Source organism: Loxodonta africana, chromosome 7, assembly GCF_030014295.1.
Source record: "Loxodonta africana isolate mLoxAfr1 chromosome 7, mLoxAfr1.hap2, whole genome shotgun sequence".
Taxonomy (NCBI): domain Eukaryota; kingdom Metazoa; phylum Chordata; class Mammalia; order Proboscidea; family Elephantidae; genus Loxodonta; species Loxodonta africana.
In genome coordinates, this window is record NC_087348.1 from 104,444,965 (window position 1) to 104,463,406 (window position 18,442).

General features: G+C 38.8%; 1 long non-coding RNA gene across 2 annotated transcripts in view; it reads left to right on the plus strand.

The window, feature by feature from the left end:
* The first annotated feature begins 1,721 nt into the window (after positions 1 to 1,721).
* LOC111752968 (uncharacterized) overlaps positions 1,722 to 18,442 on the plus strand; it is a 42,403-nt gene continuing 25,682 nt past the window's right edge. The window contains exon 1 of one of the 2 annotated variants that reach the window (XR_010322501.1): positions 1,722 to 17,427. This is a non-coding gene — a long non-coding RNA (uncharacterized LOC111752968). The remainder of the gene's footprint in view (positions 17,428 to 18,442) is intronic. The other variant, XR_002787818.2, reaches the window with a different exon arrangement.

Genomic DNA, 18,442 nt, shown 5'->3' on the forward strand with positions numbered 1-18,442 from the left:
TTTTTTTTTTACAAAGATTTATGTGCATGCAAGTTAGTTTACTGTAGAATTGCTTGAAGATTAAAAAAAATTGGAAACCACTTAAATGTCCATTAAAGAATTGATTAATTACTTTATAGCATATTCATTCTTTGGCATATTCTGGAACCATTACTGACATGAGAAGATCTCTGAGATATATTAAAGTAATATATCTTTAATATATATAAAAACGTAGCTCTCAAAGTTCTGTTAAAAGAAAAACTGAGTGTATAAAATATACATATATGTGCATATAAATTCATAGAAAAATGTCTTGAAGGAAACCAAGAAAATCTTAACAGTGATTACTTTTCAGTCATGGGATTGAGGGAGAGAGAACTTTGACTTTTTACTTTGTAAACTTGTATGTTGTTTGAATAATTGACATGCATTTTTTTATTATGTAAAAAATAAAGAATAAAATAAACTGTAGTATACCAATTCAAGATTTAGTTCAACCTATTTTTTTAATTTCTACTATGTACAATACATTGTTCTAGGTACTATGAGGGTACAATAAAAATTAAGACATAGTTCCTGTTCTCAAGGAGCTTAAATTTAATGCGGTGTAGATATAGAAGTAAACCAAACAATAAAGCAGAGTTTCTTAAGTCCTTTAATAAAGACATAGGCAACCAAGTATGGGAATCCAGAGAAAGAAACTATTTGCTCTATTCTAATTGCGGGGAATCTGAGAATACTTCACTACGGCAGGAGCGTATGAGTTGGATCTTGAAACATAAATAAGATTTTGTCAGTCAGATATAGAGTGACAAGAAAACAGTGAAAAGCACCTAGGCAGAGGCAATAGCACAAACAAAGATGTGGAGGCATGAAAGTGTATACTGTATTTCAGGAATGGTGGCTACCTGTGTGGCTGTAAGTAAAAGGATACAATGGAAAATGAAACTGGGAAGGAAAAATAGAATGAAGGCATGCAAGGCTCTATACTAAACTGTTCATGTTAATGAGTTATAGAGAGTTGGCACAGGTAGGCAAAGCCTTCTTCACTGGAAGACTGGACCTATTGTTCTGCAGCTAGGACAGGGGTAAAGAGACGTTGGCCTCAGTCCAAGGATCTGGGCCAGTGTCCAGAGAGGATGGGACCTGGTAAGGCAGCACTCTGCAGCCTGCATTCTGAGCACCCAGGAGAGGAGCATGGCTGGGGTTGGGCCAACAGCCAACTAAGAGCATCTATTGTCTTTGTTTGTTTGTTTTGTTTTTATCTTCTGCCTTTTGAGTCAGAGCATCTCTGCCCTCCGGGCTCAGCCTTCTCTGCCTGGCCAAACCTTCTGTAATTAAAAATCAGTTTTTCTCATTGTTGGTATCCTCTTTTAGTGTCAACATCTCTAGTTAGATAAGGAAGACTTGTTGGGACTCTGGTGAGGGTCTCTTATTTTGTTCTCCTCATTCTTCCTATTCTAGGGGTTGGGTAAGGGACCTGTCACTATTGATTTGCTGCTCACTGATCACCTCTTATTCAATCAGGTAGTTTGTATTTTGAAATCTCCCTAATTCCTCCTAACCCTGGTTTTCTAAGCTCCTGAACTAAAATTACTATCTTGCTTTTCCTCTAGGTTTGATTTGTATTCTTGGCTCCAGTTTCTAATGGTTCCAAAGTTATTGATTAATGGCTTGGCCCTGCATTTCAACCTTACTCTGAACCCTCAGCCTCAAGGACCCAAAAAGAATGGCTTGTCACCTAATATGTATCCTGCACTGAGGTCATTGTTCCTAAACTGCTTATAATCCAATCAGGGATAAATGATTTAAAAACATTAAATGAATTGCAAGATTGAATCAGATTAAGCTCTAAAATATAGTTGGCAAAGACAGTAAAGTGTAGTGGGAAGAAAACTAAAGTCAGAACACGTAGGTTCTAGTTCTAGCTATCACTAACTGATTGCAAAACTGGCCAAGTCTCTTAACCAAAACCAGAAAATTGGAGGATTAGTCTACATGATTTCTAGGAGAATTTAGAACTCTGTGACTAAGTGCTATGTGGGCAGAGTTAGGAAGAAATCTATCTGGGCGGGATTTGTTGGGTAAGACTTCCTGGAAAAGAAAAATTGCAATTTGAGATGAGCCTTAAGAATAGGTGGGATTTTTTATTCAGAAGTTAAAAATGAGAACATTGGCCAAGTTCGAAACTTTAGTAAAGTGGGGAGGTAGGAATGAATGGTTTGCAGCACAACAAAGACTCCAACCTGAACACAGCAGCCAGCGAGCAATGGGAGGTGCCTGGGTAGGCCACGTTGTAGAGGACGGTTTGGACACCAGGCTGTCCACACTTACTCGGAAACAGTGGGAAGGATGGATGAGTGGGAAATATATTGGAGAGAAGGTGACAAGCTAGGAGGCTGTGACAGTGGCCCAGGTATGAGTTAAGTAAATTCAGACTAGCGTAGCTGAAGAGTAAGTAAAAAAAGTGATAAATCTGAGAGGCATTTTGAAGTAGGGGTTGAATATAGAAAAAAAAAAAAAAAGGAAACAATCTAAAATAGCCACCAACGCTTCAATGGAGATTTTGATTACAGGGTATTTTGGAGGGAAACAGTCTGCTGGGGAGATTTGTAATTTCATTTTTAGACTTGTTCAGTTTTACTAGGAGACCTCTAAATTGAAGATGTCTTTGTAGGCAGTGAGAAGTGTGACTATTGTTGTCAGGATCAGATATACAGAGTTTTTCACCAACTACTGAGGCAGTAGTTGAAACCATAAAAGTAGGTGTTGTCTATGAAGGAGAATATCACAAACAGAAAGACCTACAGATAAATTATTAGATTGAAAAAAAGGAATCATAAGTCTTTTTCAATTCCCATTTATTCTATTTTAGCTTTACAATTTATTGTTTCCAACTTCAATCCATCCCTTATAGTACTTCTTTGACCTGCAACGTGAATCTCTTTTTTGCATACATGTAGCAAGTTAGCTATACTGAGGTAATAATCTCAGCCTCAGTGGCTGAAAAGTACTTCTTGCTTACTCTTCCTGCTTGTCACTTCCACTTTCATTTTTATTGGCTAAGCAAGCCACATAGCCACACAGCCACACGAAACTTGCAGAGGCCGGAAGTGCAATCCTTCCAAGTGCCTTAATGGAGAGTGGGAATATTTGTGAAAAGTTCTATCAGTGACCATAATAACAAAATTTTTTCCTTAGCCTGTTTCTATTTAAAACCATGCCCCTTCCACTCTTTTATTTGTATAATCACTAAAGTGTTCTTAGTGTCAACATTTTATAGCCAGGAATCCCATAGCATAATTCTTACATGAACAAGTTATTTCTGCTTCTTTTCTCTTTGTTTTCTTCTTATTTTGATGCTAAGCTTTCCCTTGGTTCCATGGTTGGCTCTCTTCTCATTCTTTTCCCTATTCTTGGAACTGAGGAGACTCGAGAAAACGCTACATCCATAATGAAAACAATCTTTACTCCTTTTTTCTCTTCCCTTTTGTTCCACTTCTCTTCCTTCTCTCGAAAGAATAAATTCCTTTGCTCTGGGTCCTGTCACACTTCCTTCCACTTTCTCACTTCTTTATCACTCTGAGTTTAAGGCCATAGCACAGAAAAAATAATCAGCTGACAAGTAATAGATATGACTCAATCCATTATTTATCCTGTCTGACATTAATTAGGTGGTTGCCCTGATTTTTAATCTGCACCCATCCCATAAACTGTTGACTTGATTAACTCTGATCAGAATCAATTTCTTCTTCCACCAAAATCCCATTAAATGTTGTTTGAACCTCTACTGTTGATTATCACAGTCTTCCCAGTCTCAGGGTTATTTTTATATATGGTCCCTCATTAAATTGCTTATAGATTAAGCAGTGATTTGCACATAATAGATATTCAATAACTGTCAATCCACTGATGAATGCTATATTTGGCTGAATTGGCTATTGGTTTTGGTAACATTTGGGTATAGCTTGACTCAACAATTGGCTTACTAGACTTCTGCATGTATCTAGGGGATAAAGGAATATATGTTATTTTTCTTTTGATGCTCTCTCTACGTCTAACTTCCCTTATTAGACTGTAGCTGTTTGTTTACAATTCCTACTACACATACTTCTTAAAGGGCTTGAGTAAATGTATTAGACAGTAAATTCCACTTATTTATACATCTATTTAGTGATTTATTCAGTAGCCACTTAATGAGTGCTTATGATAAACTAGGGTTAGGTGTAGAAAGTCTAATAAGACATGATTGTCTATTTCAAAGAGCTTATAGGCTGGGAGCAAGTGAAAGACAGAAAGGTAAAGCAATTGTAATATAGTGTGATAAGTGCTATGAAGCATTTAAATCAGACTAGGGTTCTTGGGAAATGGGATCCCTGGAATTAGGTCTGAGATTAAGAGAAGAAGGTAGCTGGGGAATTGGAGGTGAAACAGCAGTTCTTTATGAGAGGAAACATGGCATATACCAAAACACTAATATGGGCAACAAAACCGCAGCTGAAATTACTCAAGAAATTTTATATGATGGTTGCACAACTCAAAGAATGTAATCAATGTCACTGAATTATACATGTAGAAACTTGAATTGGTGTACGTTTTTGCTGTGTGTATTCTGAACAACAACAAAATTTCAAATAAATTATTTAAAAAAAGAGAAATTCAATATGACTAGAACATGACACCCAAGTTAAAAGATGGCAAGACCTCCATGAACAATTGCTTCCTTTGCCATGAGACCAGAAGAACTGGATGATGCCCAGCTACCGTTACTGAATATTTTGATCAAAGATTCCATAGAAGAATCCTGATCAAAAAAGGAGAAAATGCAGAACAGAATTTCAAATTCTCATGGACTCCAGACTTTCTGAACCATGGAGGCTAGTAGATGAACCTCTGAAGCTCTTGCCCTGAGGTAATCTTTAAACCTTAAACCAAAAATATCTCCTGAGGCTTCTTAAAAGCAAATAGTTTGGCTTAACTAGTGAAAAAAAGGTCTGCCTTGAGCATTATGTTCTTTTAAGATCTATCTATATGGAATCAAATTGAAAACAGCAACTGGAAAGATTAGATAGGAACCTTAGGGGGCTGTGAGTTTGTTAATGAGGGAGGAACAACTCAGAAAAGGAGGGTAAGAATGGTTGCACAACTCGAAGAATGTGATCAATGTCACTAAATTGTACATGTAGAAATTGTTGAATTGGTGTATGTTTTGCTGTGTATATTCTTAACAACAAGAAAATAAATAAAATTTAGAAGAAAAAAAAAGACGGGAAGAGACTAGAGAGATGACAAAGTCTCAGATCTAAAAGGAGCTTGTGTGGAACATGTTCAAACTCCCCTCCTAGGCAAGTGAGGTCTAGGATGCTATATGGGCACTATAATTCCAGAAGCTGGGTCTGATTATCGGTGTGATGAGATTTCCGCATACACTGCAGGGAATGGAATGAGAGGATCTGAAAGTAGGGGCTTAGTGGCCAAACCAGGATTAATTTAAAGCTGAAAGGAAAAACTCGGATTAACTAATATGAAACATTAACTGGAGTTACCAGGACAGAGCAAATGGGTCAGAGTAGAGGGTAAGAGGCACAGCCGGAAGTGATTTCTTAAAACCTCCTCTACCCTTTCTGGGCTCCTTCAGCCTTGTCTCTGGGTGGGAGAGGAATACTCTGAACACATTTGAACCCAAGGCTTTCTAAGAACTTTAAGCAGATGACCTGTTGTTACTCTCTTCTTAACTCCAGGCACACAGCATCTTGTCATGTCCTGTGAGCCCTCCTTCTTCTATATCTGGCCCAGAGTAATTCCTCAGTAAATATTTACTGAATGCCATGGACTTGCTGCTAATCACTAAGCATAGCAATGCTGTTGTTTAGTTTACTCTTATATTATGCAAGTATAAGGGCATAAGAAAACCAATTTCGTGCAAACCCACAAGAACTTGCTCCTCTCTTTTATTTATCTTAATAACTATTTACCAGCCATTCCAAGGTAAAACTAACCTTTTTCCAACAGTGTCTCAGGCATACAAATTTAAATCATATATGTTAAGAAATAAAACAATAGCAAACAAACACGAAAAAGAAGAGCCGACTAAAACGTAAGAACAAAATAACACAAATAGTTTAGCAGTAATTTTGTAGTATAAGTAAATTTGATGGAAACTCTGGTGGCGTAGTATTTGTAGTATAAGCCTCTGTAGCAATAATAATCCAGAGATAGCAGTGAGACTATCGTAAAACATGGAGTTAAACAATACAAAACATAATGGAAATCACAAATTGTGTGTGTACATATGTGTAAGCTCCCAATCATAACTGAAATGGAGTGGCTAGAGGTAACAGTAATAAAAAGCTAGAATTTCCTGGGGAGAAGCTTCACCATCTGCCTGTCATTCTAAAGTTGGGGGAAAATAGGTAAGTTTGGGCCAGCCAATCAGGAAAGAATGCTGTAAATGAATAACAGTTCAACAGGGTATGACCTGTCTGGACACATGTCACAATGGTGCCATCATGAGACAAGACCACATAATATGAAAAGCAAGGAAGTACAAATTTCAAGTGAAGACCAAACTGGGAAGAGCTGCAGAGCTTCCTGGAATACCCTTTCTCCATACCAGAGACATCCAATGTATCTTGTGACTGTGCACCATTACCTTAGCATTTAAGCTTGTACTATTTCAGTTTTTATATGAATTTTCTGACCCAGATTTCAGGATGATTCATTCATGCTTAATAACATAACCAGATAACAGAAATCAGAATTCTTTCTCTGTAAAGATACCCCTGTACTGGCAGGAACCTCTGGTTAAATTATCTTTCTAATCTTACTATTGTATATATTTGGTGAAAAATTAGTGTCTAGCAGAATCTCACAGTTTCTCTGAGTGTGCGTGTGTGTGATAAATTATGAGAAGTTAGGAATAATGGTTTTGGTATTTATAAGGGGTAAATCCGGTTCTCTTCCTCAAACATTTCAGGTCTAGAGTTAGTAGTTGCTCTGTTCTTCTTCATATTCTTTACTTCCTTCAAACTTAGAGTAAAACTCTCTGTTTGGGAAACCCCTGTCGACCCCACCCAACTCAGTTACCTCTCTACTTGGCTCTGTCAGACACTTTATTTTCTGAACATTCTATAAGGCAATGGAGTGTCACAGAAGGTTTTGAAGACTAAAAGACATGGTAAAATTTGCCTTTTAGGTAATCACTGGCCAGAGGCTATGTGGAAGATAAATTTGAGGGAGGGGGCTATGTGGCGTAGTGCCGAAAAGCACAGACCCTGGAGTCAGTTCAACCTGGGTTCAGATATAGTTTCCACCACTTATTGGCTGTACAGCCTTGAACAAGTTACTCATTCTCTCCAAGCCTGCACTTCTTCTACAGGGGTAATAGTAATATTTTTCAATTGTGGCATGTTTGTAAAGTGTGTAATATAAAGAGTGGCACAAAGTAGCCACTCAGTAAGCGGTGGCCATTATGTTTAACTGCTGTGATACTCTCTGAATATGTTTTTCAGTTGTTTCCTGGCTATTAACTAGATTTTAAATTCCTTCTGGTCAACAACTGGTACAAACAATTAAGTACTCAGCTAGTAACCAAAAGGCTGGCAGTTCAAATCCTCCCAGAGGTGCCTCAGAAAAAAGACCTGGCAATCTACTTCTGAATGATCACAGCCATTGAAGACCCTATGGAGCGCAGTTCTGCTCTGAAACTCATGGGGTTACCATGAGTCAGGATGAACTCAATGGCAACTGGCTTGGTTTTGGTTTTTAGTTAAAAACTCTTTTATTTCCCATTAAGGGCACCTGATACATGTCTGTCTCCCAGTCCTGACTAGAGGGTTACTCAAGTGCCATCCCATTTCAACTCTGGGGCAAGCTTATGACAAAAGAATATAGACTAGGCCAAGTTGGTCTTTGGCCTTTGACATGCAATCCTTTTCTTTTTAGTGCTCCTGAGACCATATTCACTCTAGGCTTCACTTTCTGGACGAATGCCCTGATTCAGTGCCACCCACCCACGCCACTCCTCTTCAGCCCTAGCTAACACAAGTCCTTCATTGAAACTTACTCTGCCATGTCATATGCATCCTTTCTGGCTCTGAGCCTTTGGTAATTCATTTAATATATTCGACAGACTTTTACTGAGTGCTTACAACGTGCCAGCAACTAGGGAAGCAAAGTAAGAGATATAGTCTTTATACTCTAATAGTTCATACTCTGTTTATGCTTTAAAACAGTGCTGTGATCAGAACTATCTATGAAGTTTTTAAAAATACAAACGCTTATGTCCCACCTAATTTAGTAAATCTGCGTGGGATTTGGGGCCCTGATGGAACAGTGGTTAATAGTTTGACTGCTAACCATAAAGGCCGGCAGTTCAAATCCACTAGCTGCTCCTTGGAAACCCTGTGGGACAGTTCTATTCTGCCCTATAGGGTCGTTATGAGTTGGAATCAACTCAATGGCAGTGGGTTTGGTTTTGGGCGGGATTCAGATGTATAAAATTTCTAAACCTTCCTCAGAGATTTTACTGTGTAGCTAGGGTTGAGAAATACTGAATGTGTCAGAAGTAGAAAGAAAATAGGAACATGTAGGTGTTGAGTGGGGTCATATTAGAGATGTAAGTTGTATGCTGAAGGATGAATACCTTTTCAAGAGGAGAAGGGCTTTCCAGGAAAAGAAAGTTGATGAGTACAAAGTGTAGTGGAGATTTGTCAGCTTTCATTAATGCTCGTGATCAAGCTGGATAACACAGGCTGAGCTTTTTTATTGAACTGGTTTTGCTTGACTGATTGTTTTTAGGCCACTCCCTCAATCTCTACTTCTAAACAGCATGATCTAGAGCGCTAGCAGTTATCTGGTTAATTGGACCAGTGTGAACTACCAGCATAGATAAGAATAATACTGAATTAACCACAAGAGCATAAATCAGGGTCAAATCCAAAATTAGATCCCAAGATTATTAGACCATACTATGATTAAGCCAAAGTCTGAAGAAGTCTAGCCAGCTAGTTCCCAAACATTATGAGTAGATATGGGGGAGAGGTACCATGGCTGAGCACCCATCCCAGCAATGAAAGAATTGTATCATATATACCCTGTTCTCTACAGGTTATGTAAATCTTCTCCCTCAGGCACCCCTGCTCCCCAGCAGTGACTGGACCAAGGCCTCTAACTGGTCCATGGTGCTAGGATGATTCATAGACATACTCAGAATTCCAGAGTCCGTGTGGAATTTCTTTGGATTCCTCTTCATTGTAGCCTACTCTTTAACCCCTTCTCTCAGATCCATTTCTTCTCCATGAGCTGGTTGGAGACATGTACCAGGGTTCTATGTATATGAAATCTAGATTGACCACCTTGGGAAGCCACTGTAGCAGTGAGAAGTCCAGGTCAGAGACTCTGTCCCTCATCACTAGGAAATAATCTAGATAAAAGGACTCTCCTAAAGATAGGAAAGGAAGCAGATGCTCTAGCTCAGTCCTGGGACAGTAGTTGATCATGAATGGACAGGAATTTTCTTTAGTCAGACATTGGAAAATGCAACTCAAATGTTCTCTAACTCAAGCTGGAGGGAAAGTTCCCCAAGTCCCTTGACAAAGAGATCTTTAAGAAACTGAGAAAATAGGTCTAATAAAAATTTAACTGTAGGAAGGCCAAGAGGAGGATCATGAAAATAGCAGTTGTAACTCTGCCTGCACAGTACTGCCTGCCCCCCCACCCACTTCAGGGAGAGCAGCATCAGTAAGTAGAGCCATGTGGATGAAGAAAAGAGACCCAAACTCAATTGGGCAGTGTTAAACCCGAAGGCCAGAGAAACTCACAGGGAGCAACAACAGGAAAACAGCAGAGTCTGTGAGGCTGTGGAGTTGAGACATGGGCTGCCCAGCTTCAGGAATTTCAATGTAGACCAGTGATAAGAGAGGCTGCCAAGGACCCTGGTAGGGTTCCTGCTTTGGGCCTGCATACTTTTCTGCTTCTTTAAATGACTTTGCATTGATTTTTTCTCATCTTTTCATACTGATTTTATCTACTTATATATGTATTTGTATATTTATTTATTCAAACCTGAGTTTTACTGGTGTCTGTATTCTACCACGTTTATTTAGTGATGCTGAAAAGCATTTCCGAAAAGAAATGCTGTACTCAGTATTTATTTCGCAAGGCACTATAGCAAAAATGGCTAATAGTTTGGGCTCTGGAGCTAGAAGGATTCAAATCCTAGTTCTGTCATTTACTATCTATATGCATGTGGGCAAGTTCCTTAACCTTTCTAAGCTTTGATTTTCTCGTCACTAAAATGGGAATAATAAAACCTATGTTACAGAAATGTTTTGAGGATTAAATGAGATGAATGTAGGTAAAGTGCTTAGATTAGTGTCTAAATATTAGTAATTCTCAATAAATGTTATTCTTCCTTCTCATTATTATTAGGGCTTGAAGGTTCACAAAGCACTGCCATATGTATTTTCTCATTAGAATTATTGAGTATTGATATACAAAGTGAGTTAGGAATGCAAAAGAAGATTTACAAGAAAAGAGAGAGACTGGTGAAGGAGAGGTCTCTTCCTTCTCTTTACTCTGATATCTAACGTTAGATGAAGTCTATAAGCTGTCTCAAAGTTCTAGGTGTCATGTCTCTCTTCCTTTCCCACCTACCGGCTCTCATCTCCCTTCCTCTTAACGTCAGGGTTGGAACATCCCAACATGGGGCATGTCACTGTTCCAGCATAACGCCCTCTCCACTTCTCTTAACCATTGATTCTTTCTCCATCTTACTCAGAGAACATCTGAACCCCTCTGAGGGCAGCAAGAGCACAGCCCACAGTACTCAATCTCTAACAGACTTCTCTCTGGGGGAAATGCCCAGTGCAGTGGGGAGGCCTGGGTAAAAGCCTCAGCGTCACCCACAGTGTTTCCCCGTTTCCTCTTATCTGGGGTTTCTTTTGTGGTGTGGCTGGGGAAATCCAGCTCAGTCATCTCTGAAGATCTTCACGTTAAAAGCTTGATCTTCCATCATGCTTGCTTTTGGTAGGCAGAGGTAGGAAAATTTACTGTCCCCGCCCACACCTAGCATTTCATGCTCATCTGTTCAACTCATTGAAATGTTCTGCCCTCTTGGAAGAAAATATACCATCCCTATAGTCCCCCAAATTAGTTGAAATAAGAGTTCAACCTTCAGGAGGGTATATACACAGAATAGTTATGCTTGACATACTCTTTACACAAAAATCTTCACCAGTCGCCAGCTATGGATTATCACCCCTACCAGGTCAACTCCTGTACTCCTGAGAATAGCACCTGAAGAGACAGGCAAGTCTGGCCCAATCCCTTGCTAGGCCACTTAAAACAAAGTTATTATAGAGTTACTTGATATAAAAAAATCACTAACTGGCATTAAATAAGCAGATGGACTGTGAAAGCTGAAAATTCCCTGTGCCACCAAAGTTCCTATCTTTTGAATGGCCTTCACCTTTCTAATGGCAGTTGAAGAGATCAGAGGTCTTTCTGCAGAGACTCTTGTCTACAACATCCACCAAGGTGTCTGTGATCTATTCATGCCTTTGGCTCCTGTTTTGAACCTCAATTGTGGGCTCCACTTCTAGCTCTGCCATTTCAGGCATATTTTCAGTTGAGTATTCAGCAATATAAATTTCTTTAAAACTCATAACCTACATGCAGACTGTTCAATCTCTTAGCTGACAGGAGATCCAAAATGGTACTTCAATTCCCTTGGCATAGCTGTCTTTTTCTCCTCCTTGATCCAATATGCCCCCTGGCTATCATTTTTATTTTTCAGGAAATAGAACCAACTTTAGAGTTAGTTCCTTTGAAGATTCTTCCTCACCCTTTCCATTAATCCACAGACCTTCTACTCCTTCCCAGTGATAGCAACTGTAGTAGGCTGAATAGTGGCCACCCAAAGATATCAGGTCCTAGCTTTGGACCCTGTAAATGTTACCTTATTTGGAAAAAGAGTCTTTGCAGATGTGATTAAGGGTTTTGAAATGGGGAGATTATCTCAGACTGTCAGGGTGGGTCTTTAATGCAATCACAAGTATCCTTTATAAAAAAGAGAAGACGAGAGATATTTGACACACAAAGAAGGGGATGTAAAGACAGAGCAGAGAGGCATTTGAAGATGCTGGCCTTGAAGACTGGTGTGATGCAGCCACAAGCCCAGGAATGCCAGGAGCCATTAGAAGCTGGAAAGAGGAAGGAAATGGATTATCCCTTAGAGCCTCCAGAGGGAGCGTGGCACTGCTGACACCTTGACTTCAGCCCAGTAATATTTGATTTCAGACATCTGGCCTCAAGAACTGTGAGAGAATAAATTTCTGTTGTTTTAAGCCACCCATTTATGGTAATTTGTTACAGAAGCCACATGAAACTAATATACCAGCTGTGCCCCAAACCATCTTTCCACTGCCTTTGACTCACTGTTTCATGCTCAGTTTCATTAAGTGTTAATTTCAAGTTACTCTGATGGCCATCACCATCCTTGCTCTCTTTTCCAGGAAAGGAAACCATTTTTACCAACAACAGCATATGATGTTTTCCAAAAGTTCTATAGTAAAAAAGTTTTAGACTTCTGAGATAGCTCTTTTCTCTGTCACTAATTTAATTAATGGCAAAGAAAGTATTGTGAAAGCTGGTAAACATGGTACTCTCTGAAGCAAAATTCTCCATTAATCACCCAATACTTCTGAGATCTTCAGTACAATGATGGTCTTCATAATGATGCCTTTAAGACTTGCAAAACCCTGAAAATCTTTCCAAGGCCTCCAAAAGGAAGATTACGTTTACCAAACAGTCTCTATGTCCTTAGAAAAAGTATAGCCATTTAACCTGTCTGGATCATTGCACGGTACTTAGGTTACACAGAGAGAAGGTCATAAAGCCCAGAGGCTAACAGTCTGAGGAGAAATGGAAAGATCAAGGGATTGGAGATCTTAGTGAGGTAAAAGTAAAAGCAGAGGAATGAAAGAGCTGGAATGGAAAGGGATGATCAGAGGAGTTGGCACAATTTAAGGGTTGGAGCTATTGTGGGTGATGTAAGGTCCGGAGAAGTGATTCAGGTGGCTAAAAGTAAGGTGATGGCAAAGGGCATTGGTGTTGGCAGGTCACTGAACTGGGAACCCAGGGTGTTGGATAGATCTTCCATATGGACACTGAGTTTTTCTAGGATGCATGAAGCTAGGATATAGGGGGAAAAGAGAACACTGTGACCAGGATGACAAAATTCTTAGTAAATGAAGAATAGTGATCAGGATGTTGAAGGATACTAGATACAGGAGAATTAGAAGGGGAATTTCAATAGGGGTTTTTCAACGGGGTGAAATAAATTAGAGAAATGAAAAAAAGGAGAACAAAAAAAGGGGTTGCTAAAATTGGGGCTAAGGGATTATTAGGGAACTTCAAAAGGTGGTTATAGTGACAAAAGCCAGTTTTCCAGAAGTTACTCTCTAAGTCTTTTTCCCTTCCTTTCCATTTCTAAAGTAGTTCAGGCCTTTACTGCCTTGAGTATAAACTGGCTTCCCTGATTCTAGTTTCACTTCATTCTAGCCTTCCTGCATACCAGTAACAGACAAATCTTCCTTACACTTATTATGAGTATGTCACTCCTCTGGTCAAAACTCTGCAGTCAGAGTCAAGAGAGCTACCCAAAAAAAAGTAATCCAAGAGAAAGATGACCCATCATCTCATCCGCCCAGGACTGAGGGGTTTCCCAGGATGCAGGTGTTTCAGTGCTAAAGCTGGGAAAATCCCAGGCAAACAAGGACAAGTTGGTTAACCAAGAGAATTAATTCCAAGAGAAAAAAAGAAAATGTCTCTGTTGTTATCCAAAGGTCCAGAAGGGTTAATAATATCTATCAGAATATCCCTACATACAAACCCCATATTGCCAGTAAATTTAGCACCGAAACTTAAGCACAGTGAAATCACAGAACAAAATGATCCCTGAAACCTCTTACAATTTCCTGGTTTCCATAATAAAATTTCTAAAAGCTGAATCCCCAGAATTCAATCTGCTTTACCTATTACAATATAGAACCATATTGTGATTACCAGTGACAAAGTGACCAACTCTCTCAGTTAACACGGAAATTCCCACATCCCGGGCAAACCCACCACCTTGGTCACTCACAACCTTATAAGCTTTTTTAGGAAGCAGGGACAGAAGAGAAAAAGAGAATGGCTTCATTAACTCAGCTTCTCCAGATTTTCTGTCAATTTCTGATAGCTGTTTCAGATTTCATCGTCTGTGAACCCAAAGAATATTTCTATCAAAAGATTAATTGTGATGGTATTAGACTAACTGGTTAATGAAGTAGGGGGGGAAAAAAGCCATAAGCAGTATCATCAAAATTATAAGGCAAACAGCAACAAAATTGGGAAAACATGTTTACAACAGTATAACACTCAAAGAGTCGGCATCCTTATTGTACAAAGAGATTTTATACTCTGATAAAGAAAAAAGCAAGCATTCTAATAAAAAAAATAGGCAATGAATATGAACAGGGGATTTACAAAAGTATTCAAAGTGAAATAATCAAAGAAATAAAGTTTGTCTAGTCAGTTATCTAGATGGTGTGAGGAATTGAACACTCTCCTACGCTGCTAATCATTGTATAAATGACTGTCAACATACAACAAAACCTTAAAATATGTATACACTTTGACTAACAATTCTACTCCCAGGAATTTATACTTAGGAAATACTCCAGAGGAAATAGCAATGTATCCTGCAGCCTTAGTTGTAATAGGAAATTAGAGAAATATTCTACATGTAGGAGATTAAATAAGTGTTAGGATACCATATGATGGAATACACTTTAAAGTTATCAAAAATGGTAATGAAATATTTTATACTTCATTGACATGAAAAGATCTCTACAACATATTGTCAAGTTTTAAAAAGTTACATACAACCTGTATCATATGATCTCATGTACATAAATGTGAGGGGAAATATTAAGTAGTAGATCAGGGTGAAACTTTAGCCCCACACCGTCCTGCACTCAGAGCTCTGGGCTCAGGCACTTACTGACTACAGAAACTTGGGCAAGTTGTGTAACTCCCATAAGCCTTAGATTCTCATCTATAAATTCAGGGTAATAATAGTATCTACCCCTCAGGGAAGCTGTGAAAATTAAATAACTTAAGCAAAGTTATCAGTAATAGTAAAGAAATTTGTCTAAAGAAATTACTAAAATATTAATTAATAGTTGTCTTTGGATAGTGAGTTTTGGAGTGATTTATGACCTCTTTCATACTTTTACTTTTCTTGTGAACTTATTAGATGCAGCCTTTATTTGGTGATGAAGATACCTGCCTCACATTGGCTTCGCGTTCCTTCAAATGCCACGTTCCTACTTCTTGAATTAAGAATATATATGAACATAATATTAAACTTTTACTCAAGGAACTAGTAAAACCGTTTTTATTTATTATTTTCAAAGAAAAAGATTAAAACACTTTTGTATTGTTTGAAATTTTAGAGTGAGAATGCATCGATTTATTACTTGAGGAATTAAAAAAAAACAGACTGCCGGAAGATAGACTCAAATATTAAAATAATTAAACTGTGGATGGTAGGATTACAGATGACTTCTTTCCTTCTGTACAATCCTTCACTTTCTAAGTTCACAACAATGCACAAGTAATACTTTTATGATAAGAAATATTATAAAGGGAAAAAAATTATGACGTAGATCGTTCACTGGCATTGAAGTAGCTCCACAAATAGGCTACTTGGTGAGATGAAACTACAAAATAGAATGTAAAGTTAGGATGGTTTTTGTTTTCACACACACACATACGTAAAAACAGTGAAAGTTCATACATCACAATGTTAATAATGGTTACCTTGGAGTGGTAGGATTATGGCTAATTTTTGTTTTACTTTCTGTTTTTCGATGCTTTCAAATTTTCTGCATTAATCAGTTATGAATTTTATAATGAGATAAAAAGATAAATATTATTAAATGAATAAGAGAGGTTAGAGACAATGAAGAGGTACGTAAAATCCCAGTGGAGTATGGGGAGAACCCTGTGCCCTGCCTGGGCCTGGATGCAGAGGAGACTGCACAGATTCCCAGCATCCCAGGGAGATGTGGGAGTGTAAATACAGTTTTTTGTTGTTGTTGTTGCTTTATGATGAAACACCACCCCCGCCCCGAAAAAGAGAGAGGTGCTTAAAAGATTAGAAGAAGAACTTATTTGGGCCAGAACATCTAGGCATTCACATTAGAATATCAGGTAGCATGTTGTAATAATTATGGGGCTCCTATAAAAAAAAAACAAACTTGAGTATAAAGAATTTTTAAAAAAAAGTTCTATGAACGAATGAGGAAAAATTAAGGCTAGAACTGTGGCGCTCTGACACCCGTATGCTAGGGTATGTCTAACACCTGTATAGGCTGCCTGCACTCCCAAAAAGTTGCATCTAAACACCACTGTGGAGTATCAAAACTAGGAATTTACAATATTGTCATCCCTAGGCCCTTCACAGGTGTTTTTCATTCCTGTAGATTAAATAACTTTCCAGGGTCCCAGATTCATGCTTTTCTACTTCTTCCCTCCTAAATTAAGTGAGGTTCAGCTCTGTCTAAGAATGCAGTCTTTATTTTGTGGTGGAGAATGTACCTGCCTCACACTGGCTTTGCATTCCTTCAAATTCTGGGCTTCTGCTGGTGGCACTGCTCTGGCCTCAGAAGCAGATCATGCCAAGGCCAGATCCTGCTGCCTCCTTGAGAATGAGCCCCACAAATGTACTGTGAGGTGCTTTTGTAGACTCGACTGCTCAAGGACACCTTTTCTGGTGCAGAAATAGATCTCTGTCTCTGCCAATACCTGGTAATCACTGAAGCTTTGAGCAAGATCCCCTCTTGGCAAGGATCCTGCTCATGAACTTCCTGCCCCGTAAATCCTAGTCCCCTATGTGACCACACCACATGCTAGTCATGTACTGTAAGGAGGTTTAAAAATAATCTGACCACAATTCCGAGTCATGCATGTGGCTGCACAAGCTTCTCAGCCCACACATACACAAAGGACACTCCCCGCTAATTGCCAGCTCAGACTTGGCCCCAGACTCTATCAGGTCTCTTGTCCCAGCAGTGAAGCTAGACAATGCGGACTTCTCATGAATACGTTTGCCCTTCTGCCTGAAGAATGTCCCAGACACCAATCACAAGGCAAGAAAGGGGTAGGTAAAAAACAGCATTATAAGGGCTAACCAAAGCCAAGAGCCCCCAGAGAGCATTGCCAGGGGAAATATTGTCTCAGCCACTTTCACTTATAATTACTTTATTCTTTCAGAAAAATCTCCTGCCTCAACCCCGTAGAATCATTCTGTTTCTCCAAAATCTCCATTTTGTCCTGGATTCACTTCCAGTAACCCTTTTTCTTTGGAATGAAGGAAATCTGGAGCTCCCCCTGGAGGTAGGAGTGTGCTATTAAGAGTCTCCTTGGACTGTTCATGACTTTAAACCAATTCAATTTTTTTTTTTCTTAATAATATTTTATTGTGTTTTCGGTGAAAGTTTACACAGCAAATTAGTTTCCCGTTTAACAATTTCTATTAAAATTGTCCAGTGGCATTGATTACACTTTTCACAATGTGTCAACATATTCATTATTTCCATTCTGGTTGTTCCTTTTCAACGTAGTTCATTTTAGCATCAACCTTTGTTAACTTTGTTGCTGATGTTTGTCCATTTCTACCACCTCCATGACCTCTGACTGGGACTTCTACCCTCTTTGTATCTTAACTATTCTAATCTTGGTAATAGAAGTGGCCCTTGCACTGCTAGTAAGCAGTACAAGTAGTGATACAACCTATGTTTCCCAGTCTCGTCTTCCATTTTCTCCTCTAATACAAATCCTTTGTTAGCCATATGATTCTAGTTTCCCCAACGTGTATTGCTCCCTTCCTCTGCACCCTTATTATACCTCTTCACTTTACCTAGAATTCTTTTCCTGCCCTCAGCTTATTATTTTCCCACCTTATCTACTTGTGAAAATCTTTTCCATTCTTTAAAAGCCCAGCTGGCCAGCCACCTTACCCATACTAAACTCTAATATTCTGTGGTAAAAAAAAAAATGATATTCTGTAGACCTTGTTTATTAAGCACTTATCATGTGCTGCCTTGTATTTTAGTTATCTCAGTGGTGCAAACAGTTAATGTGCTTGGCTCCTAACCAAAAGGTTGTAGGTTCCAGTCCACTCAGAGGCCCCTCAGAAGGTTTGACAATCTACTTCCAAAAAATCAGCCACTGAAAATGAGACAGAGCACAGTTGTACTCTGACACCCATGGGGTCGTCGTGAGGTGGATTCAAGTTGAGGGCTACTGGTGTATACATCTTGTCTTACTATATCTGTTCTGTATGTTTCTATAACGATCTCACACCCCATAAAGAATGTCACTATTAAGCTTTCAAAATACATATGTATAA